The sequence below is a fragment of the Bos taurus genome, chromosome 7 (assembly GCF_002263795.3).
Source record: "Bos taurus isolate L1 Dominette 01449 registration number 42190680 breed Hereford chromosome 7, ARS-UCD2.0, whole genome shotgun sequence".
NCBI classification, from domain to species: Eukaryota; Metazoa; Chordata; class Mammalia; order Artiodactyla; family Bovidae; genus Bos; species Bos taurus.
The window spans coordinates 29233678-29259185 of NC_037334.1; positions in this window are offsets into that span (position 1 = coordinate 29233678).

Genomic DNA, 25508 nt, shown 5'->3' on the forward strand with positions numbered 1-25508 from the left:
GCAAGTAAGAAGGACACTGGGGATCTTTCCCAAAGCAGTGTCTCCCCAAATAGTAAAAGTGGGGAAGTTTTTAAGCTGAGGGTACATACATGTTCATGAAGAGGCTTGAACAGAGGAGACTTCAGCATGGAATTGGAGCCAAGGTCAACAGAGTCCAAACGTTAGTGGATTGAAATCAGGAGAGTCAATGTCATCATTTCACCTGCCACCTGGGAGAGGACTGAGTTCCTGTAGAACTCAAAGATGTGTATCAGACTACGTACATCCCTTGAGGAAGAACTAGGACTCTTTTATTGCAGAACTTTTGTTTCTTGACTGCTTTTCCTTTGTTTCTGCCTTCCTTCACTTCCCTTAAGATCGCTGATGCCTGAGACCTGTTCGAGGGCAAGCACTGCGGCCAGGATTGGGCCAAAAATGCCTTAGGCCAAAGTGGTTTCTTTTGTGTCAAAAAAGTCACACCTGGTTCTCTTTCTCTGAGGACCTCCTCATCTATCTTCTTTCCAAATGTGGGGTTGATGGAGCCACCTCTCAGGACACAGGATAGATGGGGAAGGAGCCATGCAATCTGAGAGGGTTCTGAGAAATTTTGCATGCTGGGGATGGTGCCTCCTCATGGTACCTGAGATGATGTGCCCAGGAAAGGGCTCCCACTTTTCAGCACACTTTCCAGGCATGCCTGGTGCTAGAATTTAAACAGCTTATTCTTTTCACTTTGTACTTTTTTTTTTTTTTTTTAATTCTGAGATAATCAGGAAGCTCAGGCTTCTATAAACCAATCTTGTACAACCTCTTTTCTCCTCTTAAGCTTGGATGAAAGCTTTCAGAAGAGCCTAACATTATTGGCAAAAATAAACAAGTACTAGATTTCATGAAGGTGATTTTCTATTAGCAAATTTGTTTCTTGACATATTGAGAGAAGAGTACAGTGTGGCTAAAACAGAGAGTATTTAACCTCTCTGTAATACAGAAAGTACCTTAGATGTTTCCAATTTCTCGTTCTTGCTTATTAAATAAGAACGATGAAAACCAGCATTTAAATCTTTCCCCTTTAATCTCTGTTTGACAGGTAGAAGGGATTCTCCTCTTTTCCAAGCTAATGTTCACGTGAGAGATAAATGTATGTAACACATTCGATTCCCACTAAATTGGTATATGTCCCACACTCCTGCTGTCTAAGCATCTTGTGGGTTTTCAAACAATATTTCATTTTAGATGAAATCCTTATTACCATTTGACATTTGGGTATGAAATTAGAATGGAAATCTGAATATAAAGGCAAGCAAAAATGAACTAAGTTTAGCTGAAGATGTTAACGCCTTTTGGTGTGAACACACCTCAGATTAGGACTCCAACCCACTAGCCCTTCAGATGAAACTCAGATCGGGAGCTGAACCAGCAGAATGGGACTTGAGCTTTAATACAACTTGTTGTTTTATTAAAATCACTCAGCTGCCATCAGGACTTATACTGAGGCTCATGTTCTTTATATCTCAGCATAGAAGGAATTTAATGAGAGGCAGAGTGATAGGCAAGAAGTAAATTTATTACCCAAGGACTCTTGTGAAGGATACAGGTGTTCAGGCAAGAAGGCTCTGCCTGGAGAACCAAGTGGGAAAGCAGGTTTGTTTGACGAGATACACACTCTATAGACAGAGTGTGGGCCATCTCAGAAAGCAGGAGGCCCTAAGTATGGATGGTTAGTTTCATGGGCTGGCTAATTCCATAAGCTAACAAATGGGAGGATTATTCCAACTATTTTGATGAAGGGGCAGACATTTCTAGGAATTGGGCCACCCCCAACTTTTTAGCCTTTTATGCTTGATCTTGGAGCTATCATGGCACTTGTGGGTGGGTCTAATTATAAAGAAACTAATTCAGTTCAGTTCAGTCACTCAGTCGTGTCTGATTCTTTGCAACCCCATGAACTGCAGCACACCAGGCCTCCCTGTCCATCACCAACTCCCGGAGTTCACTCAGACTCACGTCCATCGAGTCGGTGATGCCATCCAGCCATCTCATCCTCTGTCGTCCCCTTCTCCTCCCGCCCCCAATCCCTCCCAGCATTAGAGGGAGTCAACTCTTTGCATGAAGTGGCCAAAGTATTGGAGTTTCAGCTTTAGCATCAGTCCTTCCAAAGAACACCCGGGGCTGATCTCCTTCAGAATGGACTGGTTGGATCTCCTTGCAGTCCAAGGGACTCTCAAGAGTCTTCTCCAACACCACAGTTCAAAAGCATCAATTCTTCGGCGCTCAGCTTTCTTCACAGTCCAACTCTCACATCCATACACGACCATAGGAAAAACCATAGCCTTGACTACATGGACCTTAGTTGGCAAAGTAATGTCTCTGCTTTTGAATATGCTGTCTAGGTTGGTCATAACTTTCCTTCCAAGGAGTGTTTTTTAATTTCATGGCTGCAATCACCATCTGCAGTGATTTTGGAGCCCAGAAAGATAAAGTCAGCCATGGTTTCTATTATTTCCCCATCTATTTGCCATGAAGTCAGATGGGACTGGATGCCATGATCTTCATTTTCTGAATGTTGAGCTTTAAGCCAACTTTTTCACTCTCCACTTTCATTTTCATCAGGAGGCTTTTTAGTTCTTCTTTACTTTCTGCCATAAAAGTGGTGTCATCTGCACATCTGAGGTTATTCATATTTCTCCCGGCAATCTTGATTCCAGCTTGTGCTTCTTCCAGCCCAGCGTTTCTCATGATGTACTCTGCATAGAAGTTAAATAAGCAGGGTGACAATATACAGCCTTGACGTACTCCTTTTCCTATTTGGAACCAGTCTGTTGTTCCATGTCCAGTTCTAACTGTTGCTTCCTGACTTGCATACAGGTTTCTCAAGAGGCAGGTCAGGTGGTCTGGTATTCCCATCTTCAGAATTTTCCACAGTTTGTTTTGATCCACACAGTCAAAGGCTTTGGCATAGTCAGTAAAGCAGAAATAGATGTTTTTCTGGAACTCTCTTCCTTTTCCCATGATCCAGAGGATGTTGGCAATTTTATCTCTGGTTCCTAATTATAACTAATTAGCTAATTATAAAGAAACTCAGTGTCCCCTGGAAGTTGAATTGTCTGCAATCTTGGGCCTGGTTGGTTCCAGCCAGTTTATATCATATCCTTAAAGGCTATGTCTTTCTTTTAAATGTTGTGCCCTGCCCCCTTCCCTCCTGTCTCACACCTACTTGGCAGACTCAGAGGTTCTTATCTAGTTGTTACTTGAAAACTGAGTTCATCTATTGATGGGTGTCAAGCCAATAGACACAACCAAGCCAAAGATCAGGGATGGAAGGCCTTGTTATTACTTGCAGCAAATAAAGAGAACACTGGGGATCTTTCCCAAAGCAGTGCCCCCCAGACAGCAAAAGTGGGGAGATTTTAAGCTAAGGGTACATACATGTTCATGAAGGGGCTTGAGCAGAGGAGAATTCACATAGAATTGGGGGCACAGGTCAACAGAGTCCAAGCTTTAGCTGACTGAAATCAAAAGGGTCAACATCATCGTTGTATTCAGCTGCAGAACTCAAAGATATATTACTATGTATAATTTCTTGAGGAGGAAGGAACAAGGGCTCTGCTTTATCACTGCAGAGTGCCTCATTGGACTGCCTTTCCTCTGTTCCTGCATTTCCTTGTTCCCTTGAGATCATTAACTACTGAGACCTGTTCAAGGGCAGGCATTGTGGCCAGGCTTAGATCCCAAAGTGGCTTAGGTCGACATGGTTTTGCATATGTCAAGAAAGTCATGCCTGACTCTCTCTCTCTGTGACATCCTGACTTATCTGCTTATACTGTGACTTGGTATATCATTCTTTGGGCCACTACAAAAATAATAGTCTATAAAAGTGGTTTATAATACTTTTAGAGCAGTGGAATTTCTCCAAATAAAATGACATGAACCACATGCCCTAGTCAGAATCCAATTTGAGAAGAGCAGGGCTTGGGCCCTCAATGAAAAAGGAGAGTGAAACTCTGGATCCCCATCCAAGCCCCAGCACCCTCTCCAAGACAACCAATGTAACATCTAGGACTCCTCAGAGAACAATTTGAAAACCACTGATGCAAAAGCACAAAGATGGCCACCATCTGTCACATCTTACAAGATATGTGTTTGAGTGTATATTTTTAAAATTGCCTTTGCTCACCTCAGGATGTAATAAGCTTTCTCGGGCCAGCCATAGTTCTTTCGTTGTCTAATTTGATGTCTTCAGGTGAATTCTTTTGCTTGCTTACAGCTGCATGACTAAGTTTCTTTGGTTACTTTGAAAATCTAAAAGTGTTATAGAAATGCAAGGCAAAGGGAGTTGTTAGGGAGGAAGAAATTTTCCTCTATCCTTCTATGTTATTCTGGTTAGTCTAAGAATTAAATTGACATGAAACATTAACAGGAGAAATATCAAAGTTTAATTACATGGGAGAGACCCAGGAAAACTGAGGAACTCACCAAACAGCAAGAGTCTACACCATAAATATCATTCCCAGCTAAAGACAAAAGAGTATGTTGAGGGTGGGGAGAGTCAGTTATGGGAGGTCACCAGGAAAACTGCAGTAAAGAAGGGCGATTGTGAGGCAGATTTACGTCATTGCCTTCACTGATAAGAGTTTCTAGAGATTTGATCCTCCTCTTCCTTCAAGTACAGAAGGGGAGACACCCTTACAAATGGAGATTTCCCTTACTAGTGTAAATGTTTCTTCAGTTCAGTTCAGTCGCTCACTAGTGTCCGACTCTTTGCGACCCCATGAACTGTAGCACACCAGGCCTCCCTGTCCATCACCAACTCCTGGAGTTCACTCAAACTCATGTCCATCGAGTCGGTGATGCCATCCAGCCATCTCATCCTCTGTCATCCCCTTTTCCTTCTGCCCCCAATCCCTCCCAGCATCAGAGTCTTTTCCAATGAGTCGACTCTTCGCATGAGGTGACCAAAGTATTGAAGTTTCAGCTTTAGTATCAGTCCTTCCAAAGAACACCCAGGACTCATCTCCTTTAGAATGGACTGGTTGGATCTCCTTGCAGTCCAAGGGACTCTCAAGAGTCTTCTCCAACACCACACTTCAAAAGCATCAATTCTTTGGCACTCAGCTTTCTGCACAGTCCAACTCTGACATCCATACATGACCACTGGAAAAACCATAGTACAAAAGGGCAATTCCTACTTGAATTTCAGAGCCCTCCCCATGTCTGCTTTTTCTCAGAAAACAAACAAAAAAAAAAGCAGCTTAAAATAATATACTGAAGAGACATATTTTAAGGTGACAAATTCTGCCCCGCCCCTACAGAGTTCATAAGATACAAATAATATTCTACTCTTTGGTTTCTATCTTAGTAGGTATGAATCTTCTTTCTAAACATGAATGTGTAAAAGAATTCATGCTAATTTGCTTCCCTGAATTAAAATCTCTCTTTGAGTTCTTACCCCATTGGGACAGCAGCAGATTCAGTACCAGCCATCACATAGGTTCCAATCCTGCACTGTCCTAGGGTCATGGGAAATTTCTGGGGGTTTTGAGATGAGCAGGTCAAGTGTTATAGTTGCATTGGTCACAGATGAATTGCTAATATTCTAGGCTACATTTTAAAATAAAATATTCTTGAATTTGTAACATTGCTTCTGAAACTTTCTGGGAGCAAGAATGCTACATGTTCCCCAAATTGACTCAGGATGGTTTTTCAGGGCATTTATAAATTGATCATGTTAATATTTGCTGGCCTGCCGTGGAGCAAAGCCAATTTAATGACACCGGTTTGTGGGGAAGGAAAATATGATGTTACTGCAGGTGCCAAGTAGGGAGAATGGGTGGCTCATGTTCAAAAGACCTGAATTCCTGATGATCTTAAAGGAAGCATTTTTAAAGACCGCATTTGGTGGTGAGGGCTGTTGGGTACATAACTTTTGTCTGATGAGTTAGTGGAGAAGTAATAGGGTGGTGATTTGGAAATATCAGTCATCAACCTTCTGGTTCCAACTAGTCTGGGGTCTGGGTGCTGGTGCTCAGCATGAGGTCACCATCCTCTGGGTGAGGGCCTTAGTTCCTATCTGCTAAGTCGCTTCAGTCGTGTTCGATAGAGGAACACAAATATATGCAACAGATTGTTATATGTGTCCCTTGAGGAGAAATTAGGACTCTTGCTTTATTGTTTCTTAACTGATTTTCCTTTGTCTTTGCATCCCCCAGTGTCCTTAATTAGTAACTATTTGAATCTACCCTTTGGAACTTAGGGAAGATCTACAAACAAGAAATGGGGGACACAAAAAAGCCTTGGTGCCTAAGAAGGTCCCATAGGCTCCTGCTCAGTTTCAGGCATTTCCCTGAACTTTTGTAACGGGTTCTTTGGGTCTTTACCAAAAAATTATGAGACCATTTTTGCTCCAGTAATGCCTCCATTTCTGACTTATTTCTGAATGCCGCTGCTTTTACCTAAACATCAATATTACTCTCTTTCTATTGGTACAAGAGCACTATGTATCACATGGAGCTGTTTAAAATATTGGCGATATCTCAGTCCCCCCTCACCCCCACCCCCACCACCCTCCTCTTCATCTCTCTTCCAGGATTTGTTTTCTGTAATAGATGTGCTGGCTCTTTTTTTTTTTTTTTTAACTGGCACATTTGATATAAGCTGCCTGGCAGTAAATACTGCCTGGTGCTACAGATTGCTTCCAACCTGATTTCTTAATCCTTAGCTTGTTCCAGTATCTGACGGCTGAGTTAGCACATGGGTTGCCATAAAACACTGGGGCTGGTCTGAGATAGAAAGACAAAAAAGCCTTCCTGTTTCTCCAGATTTCCTCCCGGAAGACTTTATTTTTAGAGTTAGAGATAGAACAGACTAAAGCCTATATGCAGGAGATGAACTTGGAAGTCTAGCTTGCTGAGACTCAGTTGAGCTTTAGATGTTGAATGTAGTCAACACTGTTTGCAGTAAGTTTGGGTTGTCATTTTGCAAGTTGTCTTTTTATGTGTAAAAATGAAATGGAAGCCTTTAAAAAAAAGTCTTCCTGCCTGTGGGCCACCCTAAAATTACACTGGTTTCAACAGCCATTTTTCAATGGAAAATATGAGGCCATGTTGCATCTCCAGGTTCCATTAGCCAATGCAGTGAGAGAAGAAAATGGGCCAGTATCAAAACATTTTAAATCCTATCAATTGCACAAAAAGAAGATTTATATTAATAATCTGTATTCCTGTGAAAGACATCCGTAGAAGTCAGCATTACTGATACATTTGATACCAAATAGTTAACAAGTTGTGAAGGAGACTGCTGGCTTCCACTAAAATCACTTTTGTATCTCTGCATAAAGGCTGCCCAGGTACCTTACACTCCCTGGTTCCCCTTGCCTGTAGGTGAGGGCGGGTGATGTATAGGAATATGTAGTCTCATGCCTGGACCTCAGCACGGATTTTTCTATTTTGGTACTAGTATAAATAAGGAAAGGTAATTTGAAGTCTTATCATTTCCTTGAGTCGCTAAACCTTTAAAGCACAAGTGTTCTTAGAGATGCATCTTATCTATCAAAAAAATAACAGCATGTGTGGCAGTGGTGAGCATCTAGCTATAGCTCTATTTCATTTTACTTATATTCCACCCCTGGGTGCTCAGTGCAGAATAGTATAAACTCTTTTTAAGATATAATCGTATCCTTAAGTCAGTGAAAAATGTATAGGTTAAGCTAGATGAAAAGCCACTTAGAGAAATATTGAACAAAGATGGGGATTTTAGTTCACATTGAGAGACCAAGGCCAGGACATGCTGGCCTGGCATGGACTGGAATGTTGGCATGGAGGTAGAATACTTAAGGTTGAACTGGAAGCAGGGGAAAGAGCTTATGGTCAAAATAGAAGTGGAGGGCCAGGGGCCAGCTGAGAAGGTTAAAGTATAAATTGACAGCAGGGCTTAGGTCTCCGGGAAGAATCCAGCAGATTGGCATCAGGAGGAAGTAGATGTCAAAGGGAAAGCAACACAGGGGGTTGTAGAGTCTGAGCAGATGGTCCACAACAGAGAAAGCTGAAGAACCTGAAGAGCTAGACAAGGAAAGCAAAACTGATGCACAGTCCAAGCACCCGGGAGAGGTTCTGAGTGGGCGGCCACGCTGGCTCCAACTAGAGGCTTCCTCAGCTTCAGAGAGGACAGTGCTGGCCTCACAGACGGTGTCAGCTGCTGTTTCGCATTTGTGGAAGGAGTCATCCCTGGCAGTCAAAGAGGGATCATCTCAGCATTCCTGTGACAGTGAAAGGGTTTGTCCTCTCTCAGAGGGTACAGTAATGGTGAACATATAGCTTTCAAGACCTGGTGTGCTTCAGTCCCAGCCCATGGCAAAGTCCGGTGCCTTTACTTTCCTAAGATTTATTTATTAATATCGTTTTTATTTTTGGGCTGCAGTGGATCTTCGCTGCTGTGCATGGGCTTTCTCTAGTAGTGGCGAGCAGGGGCTACTCTTCCTTGTGGTATGGGCTTCTCATTGCAGTTGCTTCTCTTATTGGGGAGCACGGGCTCTGGAGCACTGGTTCAGTGTTGTGGTGGATGGGCTTAGTGGTTCCATGGCCTGTGGGATCTTCCCAGACCAGGCATCAAACCCGTATCCCCTGCGTTGGCAGGTGGATTCTTAGCCACTGGACCACCAGGAAAGCACCCGCCGTGTGCTTCTTCTGAATTGAGTGGTCACACTGGAGTTAAATGAAGAGAAATAAGACAAGTGGACCTTGACAGCCCTTGGTGGATCCACCTATCCCAAATCTTTTGTCCAAGTTCCTCAAATTTTTAGATGAATTAGACTCCTGGAAGAGATGGTTATAATGTGCAATAGGTTATTTCTACTTCTAAATTACAGTTGTATTCCTGGAATCTTTCTGTTAACAGGAGAACTCACCCTTTCAAACAGAAAATAAGCTCTCTCCTGATCATTCTTAACAAAAAGTAGGCTGAAGATTTTCCTAGGATGACAATGTCATTTTGAATTTCATGGTTACCCACAGCAGCTGCCAGCGGAGGCTTGATTTATATCCGGATTCTCATGATTTTCAAGATGAAGGCAGCTTTCGTTTAGGATTCTAATTTCCAATTAACAAACATATTACTTGATGATAACTCTGACTTAATGACTAACAACCATGATTAGCAGAGGGTCAGCTATATCTGAAAGGGCAGGGCAGTGCTCAGAGTTACGCGTTCCACTTCTTTTAGAGATAAAAACATCCAATGTTGTTACGAATTTTCATGAGAATTAATACTGGGAAGGTCTTTGATGATAGAATAAGCAAGCAAACAAATAGCTCTTTAAGCTTTATGTGGGAAAGCCATTAATTTATTACTTATATCTTGTTAATCACAGGAAAACTAGAGCAAGTGAGATGGGGGAATAAATGTACAGTAACCAGTTAGATGTCTGTGTATACAGGGGTCTGATGGTTGTAAACCGTGAAAATGACCTCAGACAGAGTAGAAGCCAAATACCTGGCCTTGATTAGAAATTAAACATACAAACTCAGCTTCTTGCCTTCTTAGTTGTGTTGCTCCTCTGACATCAAGCTTTTCTCCCATTGGCAATCCTGGATATTCCACATAGATTTAAAGGAACTTAGAAGAAATCTTGCCAACCAGGTGGTTTTGTTACTGAACTCTTAGAACACCTAGTTAAAGGTTCTGCCTCTGGGATAAAGCCTTTGGTTGTGCCTTGAAAATGTAACAGATTTTCTGTTTTATGAACTTGAGGATTTTTCTGATCTTTGTGCCAGTCCACATCACTAGAAAATTCAGAAGGGCAGTTTCTGGGCAAGGCTTCCTGTTGTCTTCCAGAGACATTTTTTTCTTGCCAGTTTTTCCTGATGATCTTTGCCTGGAGAGGAAAGGAGTTCTAGTGGGAGCTTGATTTATGTGTTTAAGATGAAATCTGTATTATAATTTCCTAAGAACAGGCGTATTACTTTATGACAAGCAAATACGCATGTAGCCCTGTCTTTGGTTTAAAGACCAGTGAACATGAAAACAGAGGTTAATGAGGCAGATCCTGCTCATTGTCTCACTGAGACCCATTCTTTCTAGCATGTCCTCCCAGACACGCTCGCCTGAAAAGCTAGAGAAACTGCATCCAACAGATTCCTTTTCAGTTAGGTGGGCCTCTGACCTCCCTTCTGCAAGTACACACACTCCGATGAAATGTATAAGGAGAAAAAGTGCAAGAAGTGGGGGCTGTGTGCATGAGATCTAACCAAGGACAGAGCAGTGTGATTCTGGGGCTGGCAGTTGCAGAAGCAGCCACTCAATTCAGCATTTCCTAATTGCATCAGAGGCCCCCACTGTACATTCTTTAATATTACCAGTTCTCAAGAGTAGTTCTGAAGTTATTCCTTGCAAGTTGAATTTAAAACCTATTCTTTCAAATCAGACAATGATTTTGTGGGCTCTCTTCTATCCTGTAATAATTCCGTCTCTCTTCATCGTATCTGTAATGGATTCTGTAGTCTGCAACACAAAACATTGACTGATAGAGTAAATCTTTTTGGGAAGTCTTGATAGCAGAACTTCTGCAGGCTTTTGAAAGATCACACTTCCTGTTTCTCTTCCATTCTTACTACTGGCCCCAGGGATGTGGCCTGCACACGTTTTTTCTTTCTAGCTGTCATTATCTTTATTTTCTGTGGTCTAATTCTTATGACATCATTGTAAGAAAAGAATGTTAATGTTTCTGTGTCCTTGAGCCATTAAGCCCATATCCATTTTATGTTACTTGTCACTGTGTGTGTGTGCTTCAGTCGTGTCTTACTCTATGTGATCTTATGGACTATAGCCCGCTAGGCTCCTCTGGCCGTGGAATTCTCCAGGCAAGAATACTGGAGTGGGTTGCCATGCCCTCCTCCAGGGGATCTCCCCGATCTAGGGATTGAACCCACGTCTCTTATGCCTCCTGCATTGGCAGACAGGTTTTTACCACTAGTGCCACCTTGGAAGCCCATAGCTTGTCTCTAGTCATGATAAAAAGCAAAGTGGGGCTGCTTGCAAACCCAGCAGATGGCAGGCATTTAGGTTTCCTTGGTGAATTTTCATACTGTTCATACTGCAGAGTATATCATGAGAAACGCTGGACTGGAAGAAACACAAACTGGAATCAAGATTGCCAGGAGAAATATCAATAACCTCAGATATGCAGATGACACCACCCTTATGGCAAAAAGTGAAGAGGAACTCAAAAGCCTCTTGATGAAAGTGAAAGTGGAGTGTGAAAAAGTTGGCTTAAAGCTCAACATTCAGAAAACGAAGATCATGGCATCCGGTCCCACCACTTCATGGGAAATAGACGGAAAAACAGTGGAAACAGTGTCAGACTTTATTTTTTTGGGCTCCAAAATCACTACAGATGGTGACTGCAGCCATGAAATTAAAAGACGCTTACTTCTTGGAAGGAAAGTTATGACCAACCTAGACAGCATATTGAAAAGCAGAGACATTACTTTGCCAACAAAGGTCCGTCTAGTCAAGGCTATGGTTTTTCCTGTGGTCATGTATGGATGTGAGATTTGGACTGTGAAGAAGGCTGAGCGCCAAAGAATTGATGCTTTTGAACTGTGGTGTTGGAGAAGACTCTTGAGAGTCCCTTGGACTGCAAGGAGATCCAACCAGTCCATTCTGAAGGAGATCAGCCCTGGGATTTCTTGGGAAGGAATGATGCTAAAGCTGAAACTCCAGTACTTTGGCCACCTCATGCGAAGAGTTGACTCATTGGAAAAGACTCTGATGCTGGGAGGGATTGGGGGCAGGAGGAGAAGGGGACGACAGAGGATGAGATGGCTGGAAGGCATCACTGACTCAATGGACGTGAGTCTGAGTGAACTCCGGGGATTGGTGATGGACAGGGAGGCCTGGCGTGCTGCCATTCGTGGGGTCGCAAAGAGTCGGACACAACTGAGCGACTGAACTGAACTGGTGAATTTTCACAGGAGCTGTTCCCTGCCCACAGGGAACTGTAACAAGAACTAGAGTTGCACACTACTAGTCCCTTCTTTCACATACTTCTTAGGTAAAGCTCACACTGTCATGCCCTCTTTCATCCCCAGGGATGGTATTCTGAAAGATCATATCTTCTAATGAGTGAAGCACCCTGGTGATTGCATCTACGCTTTCAGATTGTACTGGCTCAATTATGTAGCAAGAGAAACAAATATATCTGTAATCCTGGTGGCATGTTGCCTCTTCTGCCCTCCTCATCTCACCTTATAACCAGTCACTTAAGCCATCCTTCTACTCCTTTACTAGTTCAATCAACCCTCTCAGTCACTCACAGACTGCTTGCAGTTGGGGCCCTGGCTTTTGAACTGGTTCCTCAGAGTTGCATAGTTCATACAACTATTTTTATCTACTTTTTCTTTGCCAGGACATCAGAGTATTCAGGTCTGTTCATTCTTTTAAGAAGCCAAGTTTCCAAACATGTGTTTAGACTAGAGGAAGTGTAAAGAGCAGATTTAGACAGGTGGGAATTTAGAGAATAGATAAGACTCTGATTGCATTTTGAAAAATTTATACTCCTAGAAAAAGGAACCCTCCTGCACTGTTGGTGGGAATGTAAATTGATGCAGTCACTATGGAGAAACAGTATGGAGTCTCCTTAAAAAACTGAAAATAGAGCCACTCCTGTTCATATAGCCAGAGAAAATTAATTTGAAAAGATTCCCAATGCTTATGGCAGCATTATTTACAAGTCAAGACATGGAAACCACCTAACGTCCATCAACAGATGAATGGATAAAGAAGTTGTGATACACACACACACACACACAAATATTACTTAGCCATAAAAAAGAGTGAAATAACACCATTTGCAGCAACAGATGGACCTAGAGGTTACCATATTTTACCATAAGTGATAAGTCAGACAGAGAAAATAATATTATATGGTATCACTTACATATGGAATTAAAATTATACAAATGAACTTATTTACAAAACAGAAATAGATTTGCAACATACCCAAAAAACCCCAACACTTTTGCTTACTGAAGATGTAGGGAGATAAATTAGGAGCTGGGGATTAACATGTACACACGCTTACATATAAAATAAACAACATGGACCTACAGTATAACACAAGGAGCTATATTCAATATGTTGTACTAATCTATAATGGGAAAGAATATGAAAAGTATGAAATTATTTTTCTGTATACCTGAAACTAGCACAACATCGTAAGTTAACTACACTTCAATTCAAAACAATGGTTAAAAAAATTTATTCTCCTAGAATTCACACTCCATATAGAGATGCTGCTGCTGCTAAGTCGTGTCAGTCGTGTCCGACTCTGTGTGACCCCATAGATGGCAGCACACCAGGCTCCCCCATCCCTGGGATTCTCCAGGCAAGAACACTGGAGTGGGTTGCCATTTCCTTCTCCAATGCATGAAAGCGAAAAGTGAAAGTGAAGTTGCTCAGTCGTGCCCGACTCTTAGCGACCCCATGGACTTCAGCCTACCAGGCTCCTCCGTCCTTGGGATTTTCCAGGCAAGAATACTGGAGTGGGGTGCCATTGCCTTAAGAGAAGTCAAAACAGTGGGAAAAAGAAGAGGTACAATGTAAAGAAGTTGTGAGCTGAAATGCAGAAGAGGGAGTTTCACACCTCTTTAAACAGGCAAAATCAATATATACATTTGGCTTCTGTGGTTATATCATACAGGCTCTGTTATCATGAACTTTTCTTCAGAGGGTCCATTTATACCTTGCCATAGAGCCAATGACACGGAGTCATGGCAGTGTGGCAAAACTAGAATTGAATAAGGCTGTGGTTACTTCTGTCCCTACAAGCCAGGGACTATGCTTTGGGGGAGATTTCAGGGTGTTTCTTTCCACCTCCTGATAACAAAGCCTCTGCCATGTTGAGCTGTTGCAGATAATGCAAAGCCCTTGAAGGAGGGTGAGGTGGAACAGTAAAAAAAAAAAAAAAAAAAAGGCTTGGATTTGGAATGATTAGTTCTGGTTATGAATCTTTATCTGTTATTTTTTGTGCTGACCTTGGTCAAATCAGTTGCTTTCATAGAACCTTAATTCAACATCCTTCAGTTGGAAATATTTATATTTTATATCTTGTGCCCTTCTAAGGTTAATTGGAGGATCAAACGAGATAATATATTTGTTGACACTATATAAACACCACATTGCTTTAATATATTAGTGGTCAAACAAGGCAATCTCTGTTAAATAACAATTAAAGTACAAACTAACTCATTATCAGCCACAGACTCTGGATCAGTTAGCCTTATAAGTGAGTCTTGAAGTTGCATAGTATTATTCCTTCAACTTTGTTCCCCTTTGTTATTGTGTGGGCTATTCTGGGTCTTTTGCTCCTCCTTATAAATTTTAAAATCAGTTTGTTAATATCCACAAAATACCTTGCTAGGGTTTTGATCATGATTGCATTGAATCTATAGATCAATACAGGAAGAACAGATATCTTGACAATGTTGATTCTTCCTATCCATAAACGTGGAATTTCTTTCCATGTCTTTTATTATTTTTATTTTTTCCATCAGAGTTTTATAATTTGCCTCATATTTATCTTGTAGATATTTTGTCAGATTTATACATAAGTATTTAGTTTGAGGGGTTGCTAATATAAATGATATTGTGTTTTGAATTTTAAATTTTATTTGTTCATTGCTGGAAAGCAATTGACTTCCATAGATTAATCTTATGTCCTGTAACCTTGTTTTAATACCATAATTGCTCATTAATTCCATAAGATTTTCTATTATTTTGTTGATTTTTTTGGATTTTCTACATAGACATATCATCTGTGAACAAGGTCAGTTTTATTTCTTCCTTTCAAATCTGTATGTGTACCTTTTACTAATATTTCCTTTTCTTCCCTAATTGCATTAGCAAGGACCTCTAGTAGGATGTTGGAAGGAAATGGGGGGAGGAAATGACCTTGCCTTGTTCTTGGTCACTCTGAATCAGTTAAGAATCTTTTAGTCATGAGAAACAGAAATGGTCTCCAGTGATCATAAGCAAAAAGAAGAATTTCTTGCAAAGTTCTTGGAGGGTTTTGAAGAATCAGACTTGGGAAAATAGACAAAAGCCAAGAGAGTCTAGACTCGGGAAACCCTGCTGTTTTAGCAGAAGAAGACTGACCAGAATGTTACCACCACCCGTACTAGAGGATAGGACCTCTGCTATTGAAATGACAAATGTCTACCCCATTCCCAGTTAATGAGGATGCTCCTATCATTTCTGCTGATGTACATGAATCTAAGCAATTCTTATACTTCAGTGTTATAAGACAAAGATTCAAAGCCCTGAACAGGAGCATCTTATTGGCTGACTCTGGGTTGCCTATCCTATAGGCTAGCTATCACCGTTTAATAGGAGAGGAGATCTGGTGCCTTTAGCTTTCACTGAAGGATGCAGTGAATTGCTATTATTAAAGCTCCATATAATGGAGAATCACAAGCTCTTTGTCAAATTTATTTCTTTAGAACTTAGCTCATTTTGCAACAAAGGAAAACAGGAACAGCAAGTTTTGAACTGAATTTGGGATAATAAATTTCATCTAACCGTGAATGGGGGCAGAAGGAATGCTAAATAACCAAGGGTCACAATGGATTGTGTACTAAAATGAAAAGGGAATTGGAGGGAGTGGTAAGAAAGATGCAAAAAATTACTTTATTTCACAAATACTGTCTGGAAAATTTCTGAAAAGTTGATCTAAAAACTCCTTTAAAATTGCACAGTTCTTCAAGTACAGCATGTGTGATCTAGAAAGGACTTATTCATCACTCCATATGTGAAGAAATCAGGCTGAGTGAGTTGATATGAATATGCAAGTTAAGGGCAGAGTCAGGACAAACCCAATTTTCTAGACTCAGATCCAGTGTTATTTTCATAGTACTACATGGTATCTCTTTCCTAAAACTGTCATTTATTTATTTATTTTTCTGGCAAAAGGGAACTGTGAAATATCTTAACTGGAAAATACACTCAGTGCTGTTTACTGATGCAGTCCAGCTGGGTCACTGAATTCTGTGCCTACTCATGACTTCTGCTTCCAGGCAATGGACAGTTTTCTAAGGGTTGCAGCCTGGTATATGGACCAAGAAATTGCATGGAAATTTCAGAAAGAATTATTTTAGAAAGAATAGCTTAAAGTATTTTATTCAGTATTGAAAAAGCATACCCCTTGTATGCAAAGGCATGAGCAGGATGTGTGTCCTAACTTCAAAGATCTCACAAGCCACTGAAAGTGAAATAGGCAAGCCTACGAATATAATATAAAATGAGTTTTGAATGTCACAGACAAGGTCCTAATCATAAGCTATGGATTTTCTAAGGAGAACCATTATATCTAATACCACTATAGTCTTCCATGTTGGAGACTTCCGCTGCTTACTCATATCTGGTTCTCTACACCCTCTGAGTGTGCAGGAGGGTCCCATCTTGTTCTTGTTGCCATGTGACTACCTCTGGCCAATGGGCTACAAGTAGACATGGAGTGTGCCATTCCCAAGCCCAAGCAATATCATTGCAGTAATAGCTCTTTTTACCCACTGAGGTAACAGACAGGCTATGGCCTCAGATAGTGTAGCTATAATAAAGTGAATCATTCATGAGACTGGATGACTGAGTCTCTGCATGGAGATCAGCGTCCCTGGACAGTCTCCTGAACCCACAGTGGATATTTTGTGAATGAGAATAAACCTTTGTTGGGTTGTATCACTGAGAATTTTAGACTTTTTTGGTATGGCATTATCCAGTTTATCCTGCCTAGTGTACCTTCATCCTGGCCTATTGGTTATGAAAAACTTACTATGTAAGTAAAAAAAAAAAGTATATATAAGCAAATATATATTTAATAGTTTAAACAATATTTTAACAATAGTTAAAATAATTATTAAATCTATTTAATAGCTTAAATATAAGGTAATAATTAAAATCTTTCTCTGCATATATTGGAAAGTATATTATTTATTACCATGAACAACTTAATGCTTGAAAAATTAGGGTTCTGCTCAAAGTCGAGGTTGTCTCTATTGCTCTCCTTCCCCTAACCTTAACTATTTGTGTATATTTAGAAAAAGAATTACATTTTACCCCTTCACTATTAACCACCTGATATTCTTACATAGAGCTAAGTCTTTTATAGAATCATTCAACTCTAAGAGTTTGAAGTTGATGGGCACAAAGTATGCAAATAAAAATAGACGGTTCAGGTTGAGTGAGTGAAGAAGTAGGGAATAGGATCAGGATTCCAAATGCCTCAAAGAACAAAAATAACTAACTCCACAAAATAATAAGAACAAGAGAATTGCTGTCAAAAAGAATATTCATGTAAATGATAAAAACATTTTGTTGTGGAAAAAATGAAACTCATGGAGTTAATTTTTGCAAAGTTTTTAAAAATTTTTTTCTGTTGCTCCTTTTTTTCCTTTTGGCGGTGTGGTGGTGGGGGTTGGGGAGATTGTTGGACTATGCGAAGCCAAGGAAATCAGCAGCGATGATTCCAGCCAGTTGTACTCTCCAAGAAAGTGAAATCACTCCAAGTTAAAAAAGCACATAATACTGCCTGAAGTCTACTGAACTCCTTCCAAAATATGCCCAAATAAAGTCTTCCAAGTTTCATTGCTCTATTGGTGCCCTCAAACAGAGCACTTGCAAATCATGAAACCTACAAGAAAACTGAAGTTTTTATTTTTTTCCAAAAATAACAACATATATCACAAATAGGTTTATTCCTTTGGAATTATATGACATGAACAGATAAGTTTTTCCCTCCTTACCCCATTATCAGCCCTTTGGCCTTGTTATTTTGTAGCTTCTTGGTTTCTCCTCAATTCATTTGACTGCATCCCAGGGAAACTTGGAAAAGTACTTAGAAATAACTGGGAAACTCTCAGGCCATTCTACTTTTCTTAATGCCAGCACTTAACCTTTGTTGATGTAACGTTTTCTTTGCAAATAGTGCAAATTGGAAATTTCCCTAAGATCACAATCCAGCCTTCCCCAGAGCCAAATTCAGCCTCAGAGTTGCTGTTCTCAAGTATAATGATACTTACTCAGTCTCAGCTCATTTCCTACTTTTCTGTTGAAACATCAGCCCCACAGCATTACTTAACAAAGTCATTTGGACAATGAATTGTTTGGTTCCAAATTTTGGATTTCTGAAGGAAGTGTAAATGTTTGTTCACAGTTGATATTTTGGGTATTGATCAAGGAGGGCCTGGTCTGTACAACCAGTTCGACCTTTGGCTTCCCCTAGAGATGTGTAAATTTCTTCCAATTTCATTCATTTTGTTTCACCTGCTGAGAATCATGTTTACATACAACAATACTATAAGAATCTATTGAGAAATCCTTGGAGCTGTCATTAATGTGATTTCATTTAAGTGCAGAGGAGGCTTTTATTGTGTAGCCCTCCACTGACACCCTATTCATGCTTTCTATTATCCTTCTAGCTTTGTCTTCAGCTAAACACATTCTCTCTCTTTTTTTCCCCCCTTTCCTCCAAGTGATTATTTGCATGAAGATTTGCATTTAAATGGATGTGGAGAGTACATTGATAGCACCTACACCAACCATGTAAACGCTGCACGATATTTGTTGTTACAGACGTGAATGGGAAAAAAAAATCAGTGAATGTTTTGTAAGGAGAGTCTTCAGGTAACTGCATTTTAGACACAAAGACACTTCATTAGATTATATTTAATAGTGATTATGCATGTGGAGGTAGATGAATACAGATGCCCTATCCCCAAAAGGGATGATGTGAAATCCAACATACATATGTGTTCACTGAAGAAAGCAAACATATATGTCAGCATTTGAGTTGAATTCAAAGGTCCCTAAATGGGTTGAGAGGATATTCCAGGGTTGGTTTTTTTTTTGACCTTTATGTCCTTGCTAGAACAGGAAGGAAAGTGAGACAGAATTAAAATACACTGCATTTTCTGTCTGCATCTTAGGGCTTTTTGTAAAAAGGCTACATACTAAAGAGTGTAAAACAAAAAAGGAGAGAAAGGGAGCGGAGAGCAGGGTGGGAAGGAAGAGAAACGTGTGTAGTGAGATTTTAGGTGTTTACCCAGTTTTGATTCAAAGAAAAAAAAGTAGGAAAAGAGAGAAGAGAAAAAGGCAAAAAGGGAGAGAAATGGAGAGAAGGAAAAGACATAGTAAAAGGACAGATAAGTCAGAAAACAAGTCTGCATGCAGAGGAGGAAGAAAGGGGGGGTGGTGAAAAGAGAGAAAAAAGAACGGAAGAAAGATTGTGAAAGAACCTTAATGCTTTATATACAAAGCAGAGACCCTGGGTTATCATTCAGTATTACGAGAGAGAAAATTAAATTGGTCTTGGCAAAAGGATTCTATTAAGGGATAATATCTTCCCTTTTATTGTTAATTATTTTATGTTTACAATAGTCAGTGTAAATGTATATTATTTTTACAGTAACACATGGCTTAGCATAAATAATTTACCCAGGATATATGGCTAATTTCTAATTAACTTCTAACTCTGTTAGTTTGCTTTAGATTAAAGCCCTTTCTCTTTCTAACAAGTCCTTGAAGGAGAGCAGACAACCTAATTACCGGCATTCATTGTGGAATATTTATATTTAGCAATTTAAAAAGGTAATATCAGTCGAGAAATGTAGTGGAAAATAAAATGGAAGAAAAAAGGTTTCAGCGGATGAAGGAAAATTTATTGTTTGTCTTTGTATTTTTATGTCTGCATAAGAAAAAAAAATTAGCCAGAGAAATTTATCAGCAGGCTGAATGCAATACAGCCCTGGCACCTCTGTGTCCCCAAATATAATTATTGTTTATTGCTTAAAAACAATTTTCCATAGGCTGTATGCACTAAAGAGAAATCCATAAACATCAGAAACAAGTCTCTAACAAGTCCTCATTGTTTATGTGGATGAAAAAAAAATCCATACTTCCCTTCCTGTTAATCTAGAATGGACCTGAATAAAGCAAATTCACTGCATCCAATGAGATTTGTAATGCAACAGTAGGAGAATCTGATTTCACACATTACAGTTAGGGTCCTCCATATCCCAGCCATAACAAGGGTAATAAATAAAGTCTACTCTAAAACCAGGCATCTAGCCTCAGTAATTGACTTGCTGTCTGCATGAGACACAATGATTTCCGAATGCGAGGGGCTCACCCGCGTCTGAGGGCTTGCAGAAATTCACCATGGTAATGTACCGACATAAACATGCCTTTGTGCATACAGCCTCATTCTCGATGCTAGGGTTTCTTTAAGAAGCAACAAAATGGGATCAGTTTCCTGCTTTATCCCTGTATCATTGTAATTGACACAACAGAGGGAAGCCCTTTCCCCCTGGGATCTTATTTCTTGAACGAATCGGAGTCACCTTTGTACTAGAGGTACCACGGCCCTGCATTCACTGAGGTTTAGATAAGTGTGGTGTGTTAGTCTTAATGTGCATTTACAATGCATGGTGTAATTGCTCCTTTGGAGCTGTTAATGCATTTTTATGGCCAAAAAACAATTTCCCGGATACTGGATGTATTAAGGAGAAATGTCTGCCTTAAGATTTATACTGAGAAGGCATAAAAACAAAGCAAAACATCCTAGCGTGCACATTCATCTCGTTAAAGACCATACACTTGGGTGCATTTGTTCTTCAAAGAGTGTGAGGAACATCAAACATTTAAAGTTCTTTGTCATTCCCGACCCTGCCTCCAGAGCTTCAGCGGTCCTTTTCTATTTCTTTCTGTATCTTCGGTATATCAGGCTATCTGGGGAACAAGCGAGAAAATATAGGGCAAAAAGGTTTATGTGGAAATGATCAGAGAGAATGATGTAGTCTACATTTTAAAATCATTTCAGAAGAGATGGTACTGATTCCTATGAACAAAAGAAAAATTCTGGGAAGTGAATATTGTAGTACACAAGTACATAAGGTCAAAGAAGTGTTTTCAGCCCTGTTCCTAATGATTCTTTAAGGGCGTTATATAATACTATCAAAATAGAGGAGGTGAGTAGGTTCCGGATTATTCTGTTTTGTCCTAAGCCAGATTCTTAGTTTGCTCGGCTCTCTGCCCAGTGAGGGCTGCTTTAGGTTGCGTTTTTGGGCTCTGTGACTGGCTGCCGTTCAATTTGGTTGGGTCAGTAAGAGGCACTGGTTGGAGATCAGAGGGCAGAAAGGGGAATGTTGGGTGGATTCTTCCTTATTTCCTCTCTGCCTTGGGACTGGGTCTCTCTCATGCATCCATCCATGGCCACAGCCCCAAGAGGACTCCAGCTCTGTCTGAGCAGTGGTAACACAGGGCTGCTGAAGCCTTCTCCATTGTTAGTAGTCTCTGGGCTCCCCATCCCTTGTTAATCCTGCATCCTTCTCTGTAAGTAATCACGTTGAAAAGTGAAAGTGAAGTCGCTCAGTCATGTCCGACTCTTGGCGACCCCATGGACTGTGGCCTACAAGGCTCCTCTGTCCATGGGATTTTCCAGGCAAGAGTACTGGAGTGGGTTACCATTTCCTTCTCCGGGGGATCTTCCCGACCCAGGGATTGAACCCGGGTCTCCCGCATTGCAGGCAGACGCTTTACCGTCTGAGCCATCAGGGAAGGCTGCTAAATAATCACTTTACTGAAATACAATTACTGAGACCGTATGGGTTGGGTCTTGGGACCCAGGACGCTGGGACTCTGGGTGATAACAAGGGTGTACAGGTAGGAGAAAGAGACTCGTAAATGCCCAAACGATTTTACTCACGTGGTAACTGAAATGTTCCAGTAGCTCTGCTGACTGTAGATTTTGGCAAACTGTCATAGTGCCAAAATGATGGATCCCTCTAGGTCTTTGCTGATTGTCCTGTTATGTAAGTGGGATGCTTTGGTTTGACCTAATGCAAACATGCATGATACACAGGAGACATGGGCTGGATCCCTAGGTTGGGAAGACCCCCTGGAGGAGGAAATGGCAACCCACTCCAGTATTCTTGCCACGAAAATGCCATGGACAGAGGAGCCTGGCGGGCCACAGTCCATGGGATTAGAAAGAGTTGGATATGACTGAGCAACCGAGCATACACACAATTGTGTAGTCATCAGGACTTTATAGCTGCAAATGACAGAAACCCAAATTAAAGTAACTAAGAAAGCAGGGAGAGGGGTGTGGTGGATTTATTGGCTCATGTAATTGAAAAGTCTGGTGGTGTAGTGGCTTTAGACATGGCTAGAAGCAGAGGTTCAAATGATGTCACAGAACTCTACCTCTTTCCAGGTCTCAACACTACCTTTCTCTGTGTTTTGGCTTTTTTCTTTGGCTGGATTATCTCACATGCAGCAGAGATACCCCTGGCAGTTCCTAGCTTACACTGCCCTGATGAGAGAGATCTTCTTTTCCCAAGAATCCATATAGACTCTGGAAAAGAAATCTAATTCTCCCAGCATGATCTGAGGCTAACTTCTTTATGGCTAGGGGATAGACTAGTCACTTTAATTTGCCTGGGTCATATGCCTGAGTCCAAGAATGCAGGAACAGTTCCACTAAGTCCAAAAGGGGACATTTTTCAAAGGAGAAGATGCATCTGGAGAGGGAATTCCCTGGCAATCCAGTGGTTAAGACCTGCCACTTTTGTTGCTATGGCCCAGGCTCAATCCCTAGTCAGGGAATTAAGATCTTGCAAGCCATGCAGTGCATTTAAAAAAAAGAAGAAAAATATGTACCCAGACAGAAAGAGGTAATGTGAAGTAATAGATGCACACTTAGATATGTTCTAAACTATTCTTAAAAGTATGCTGTCACTGTGCAGATCCACAGGGGCCATATACAGATGAGACTGAAGAAGCACATGAGCAGTCTACAGTGAACACATTTGTGACCTTCCTAACTGCCTTTTAACACTTATTTGCAGTCCATAAATAAATACCAGAGTAGACGACTGTATTTCTAGTCTTCACTTTATGGCAAAAAGAAGATAAGAGATTTTTGGAAAAAGCACTGAATTCATTACTTTATGTCCAGTAGGTGCTTAATCAACTTTAATTATCCCACTTATGAATGGGAGAGAAAGATAAGGGATGCAAAATCATTGCTGTAAAAGAAAACATCTGGCTTGGCAATGGGACTCAGAGTCTGAATCCAGTCCAGGCTCTAACTTGGGCACGCTCATAAAAATCTGTGGTTCTTGGTTTGTTTCTCTGAGAAATGGGGAGGAGTCTAGAAGCTGAAAGGAGGGCGAATCCTGTTTTCTCCTTCTCTATGAGACTTCTTTTACAAATAGTTTGTGCTAAGTCACGATAGTCGTGTTAGACTCTGTGACCCAATGGACTGTAGCTTGCCAGGCTTCTCTTTCTGTGCGATTCTCCAGGATACTGGAGTGGATTGCCGTGCCCTCCTCCGGAGGATCTTCCCAAGCCAGGACTCGAACCCACATCTCCTGTGTCTCCTGCATAGTTTAATAAAGGCTTTTATTAAAAGGAGGGCATCAATAATCATTAGGCTTATTTCTTGGTTTTACTCCATTATTCAGGAAACAAATACATACTTCTGTACAATCTTTGCCATCTAAACATTTCTTTTAGGGAAAACATTTGAGAAGAAATGAACCTTCTGACACCCAAATTCTGTTACCCTAAGACCAGGGGAAACAGGTGATGTGATGGATCCATTTAATTTCTTACCTGTCATTATTGTTTCATATCTTCTCTGGACTTAGAACATCTTTGATTCTGGTTGTGGATTTTCCCTTCCTCCCTTCTTAGTAGAGGGTTTTGTACAAAAGGTTTTGAAGGCTGAATTAGGACAGAGGCTTTTACAAAATGTTTTGTTGTTGTTGTTATCTGATCTGGGCAGGAGTAGATGTTGGCAGAAACTGGGCTGTCTTTTGCTGCTTCCCCGTGAACATGTGGATAGGACTTAGCTGCTTTTGGGTTTCCCTCCCCAAGGAAGCATAATCCTCTAGAATTGAGCCTTTGTTTTGTCCCTGGCCCCTTGAATCTGGGCTGGCTAGTGGAATGACTGGAGAAGGCAATGGCACCCCACTCCAGTACTCTTGCCTGGAGAATCCCAGGGACGGGGGAGCCTGGTGGGCTGCCGTCTATGGGGTCGCACAGAGTCGGACACGACTGAAGCGACTTAGCAGAAGCAGCTGCAGTGGAATGACGCTTTAGTGCACTGCTTGGCTTTTGAAGTGCATTGAGAAGACTTGTAGATTTTACTTGGGTCTCTTGAATCCTTGCTATGGGAGAAGGCTGGTGCTACTTAAGAAGTCAGATTACCCTGACACTACCTCTGGTGAGGAAATCCAAGCTAGCCATGTGGAGAGGCGGCAGTGGGGAGAGAGGCCCTAAGCACTCTGTAGTTATTCCAGCCATCTGAGGCACCAGACGGGGGAGTGACGAAGCCATCTTAGTTGGCCAGCTCCGGTCTTGAATTTAGATGACTCCAGCCCCCATCTGCCATCTGACTGCAAATGCATGAGAGAACCCAAGTGGGAATCTGCTTGACTGAGTCTAGTCAGTTCAAGAACTACAAGAGGCAATAATAAACTGTTGTTTAAAGCCCCTGAGTTTGGGGATGGTCTGCTATGTAGTAGTAAAGAACTGAAACAGGACTCATAAGCAGATGAGTGGCTGTTTCCACGGGGGCTGAAGTGGTCAATGACTTGGGGTCATTTTTAGTCTGTTTAGCTGGTATGACTGTGAAGGTGAATTGATGGCCTGAGAACTGGAATAACTGTTTCATATGTTGGACTCTAACCAGGGTGAGTATCCTCTCCATGTCCTGCAATCACCCCACCTGCCTTCTCTCTGAGTTTAGGCTCTTTGCCTGCATAGATATTTATTACTTAGTATTAAAAATGGTCCTTCTCTGGTGCTGTGATCCCTATTCACCCTTACTCTGTTTAGCTAACACTCACTACTATACACAGTTAGGAGAAATGAACTTAGGCTATAAATGTATTTTTAAAACAATATAAAGAACCTCATTGTTTGTATTTTTACATAGAATAACACATACTCATTACAATGTATCACACTTCCTCAAAGAGGCAAAGTAGGATGGGAGGGTTCTTATAAATAGGAAATGACCTATCGAAGGTCTTCATTGAAAAGTCTTGTTCATAGAAAAAGAAATGCAAAAACCACCCAAGAAAATTAACATCAACCCCTCCAAATCCTATCAGCACCATAAAGATATATTATATGACAAGGTGTGAGGATTCAGTGTGATATAAAACACAATCTCTAACCCTAATTTAGAATTTAGTTGAAGAGAAATGATGAGAACAACCAGTATTTGTTGAGCATTTATTATGTGCCAGGCACTATGCTAAGCACTTTATATGTATTTATTCATTTAAACTTCACAGCAACCATCACACAGGTCACAGTAATATTTTGAAAGTATAGAAGAGAAAAATTAGGGAAAAGAGAGGTCATGTGGCTAGTGAATGGTGGTAGTAAGCAGTTAACTGCTATGTTGTATTGCCATATATACTATAAAACATATGCTATCATTACCATTATTATAAGCATTACATAGGCTCTGT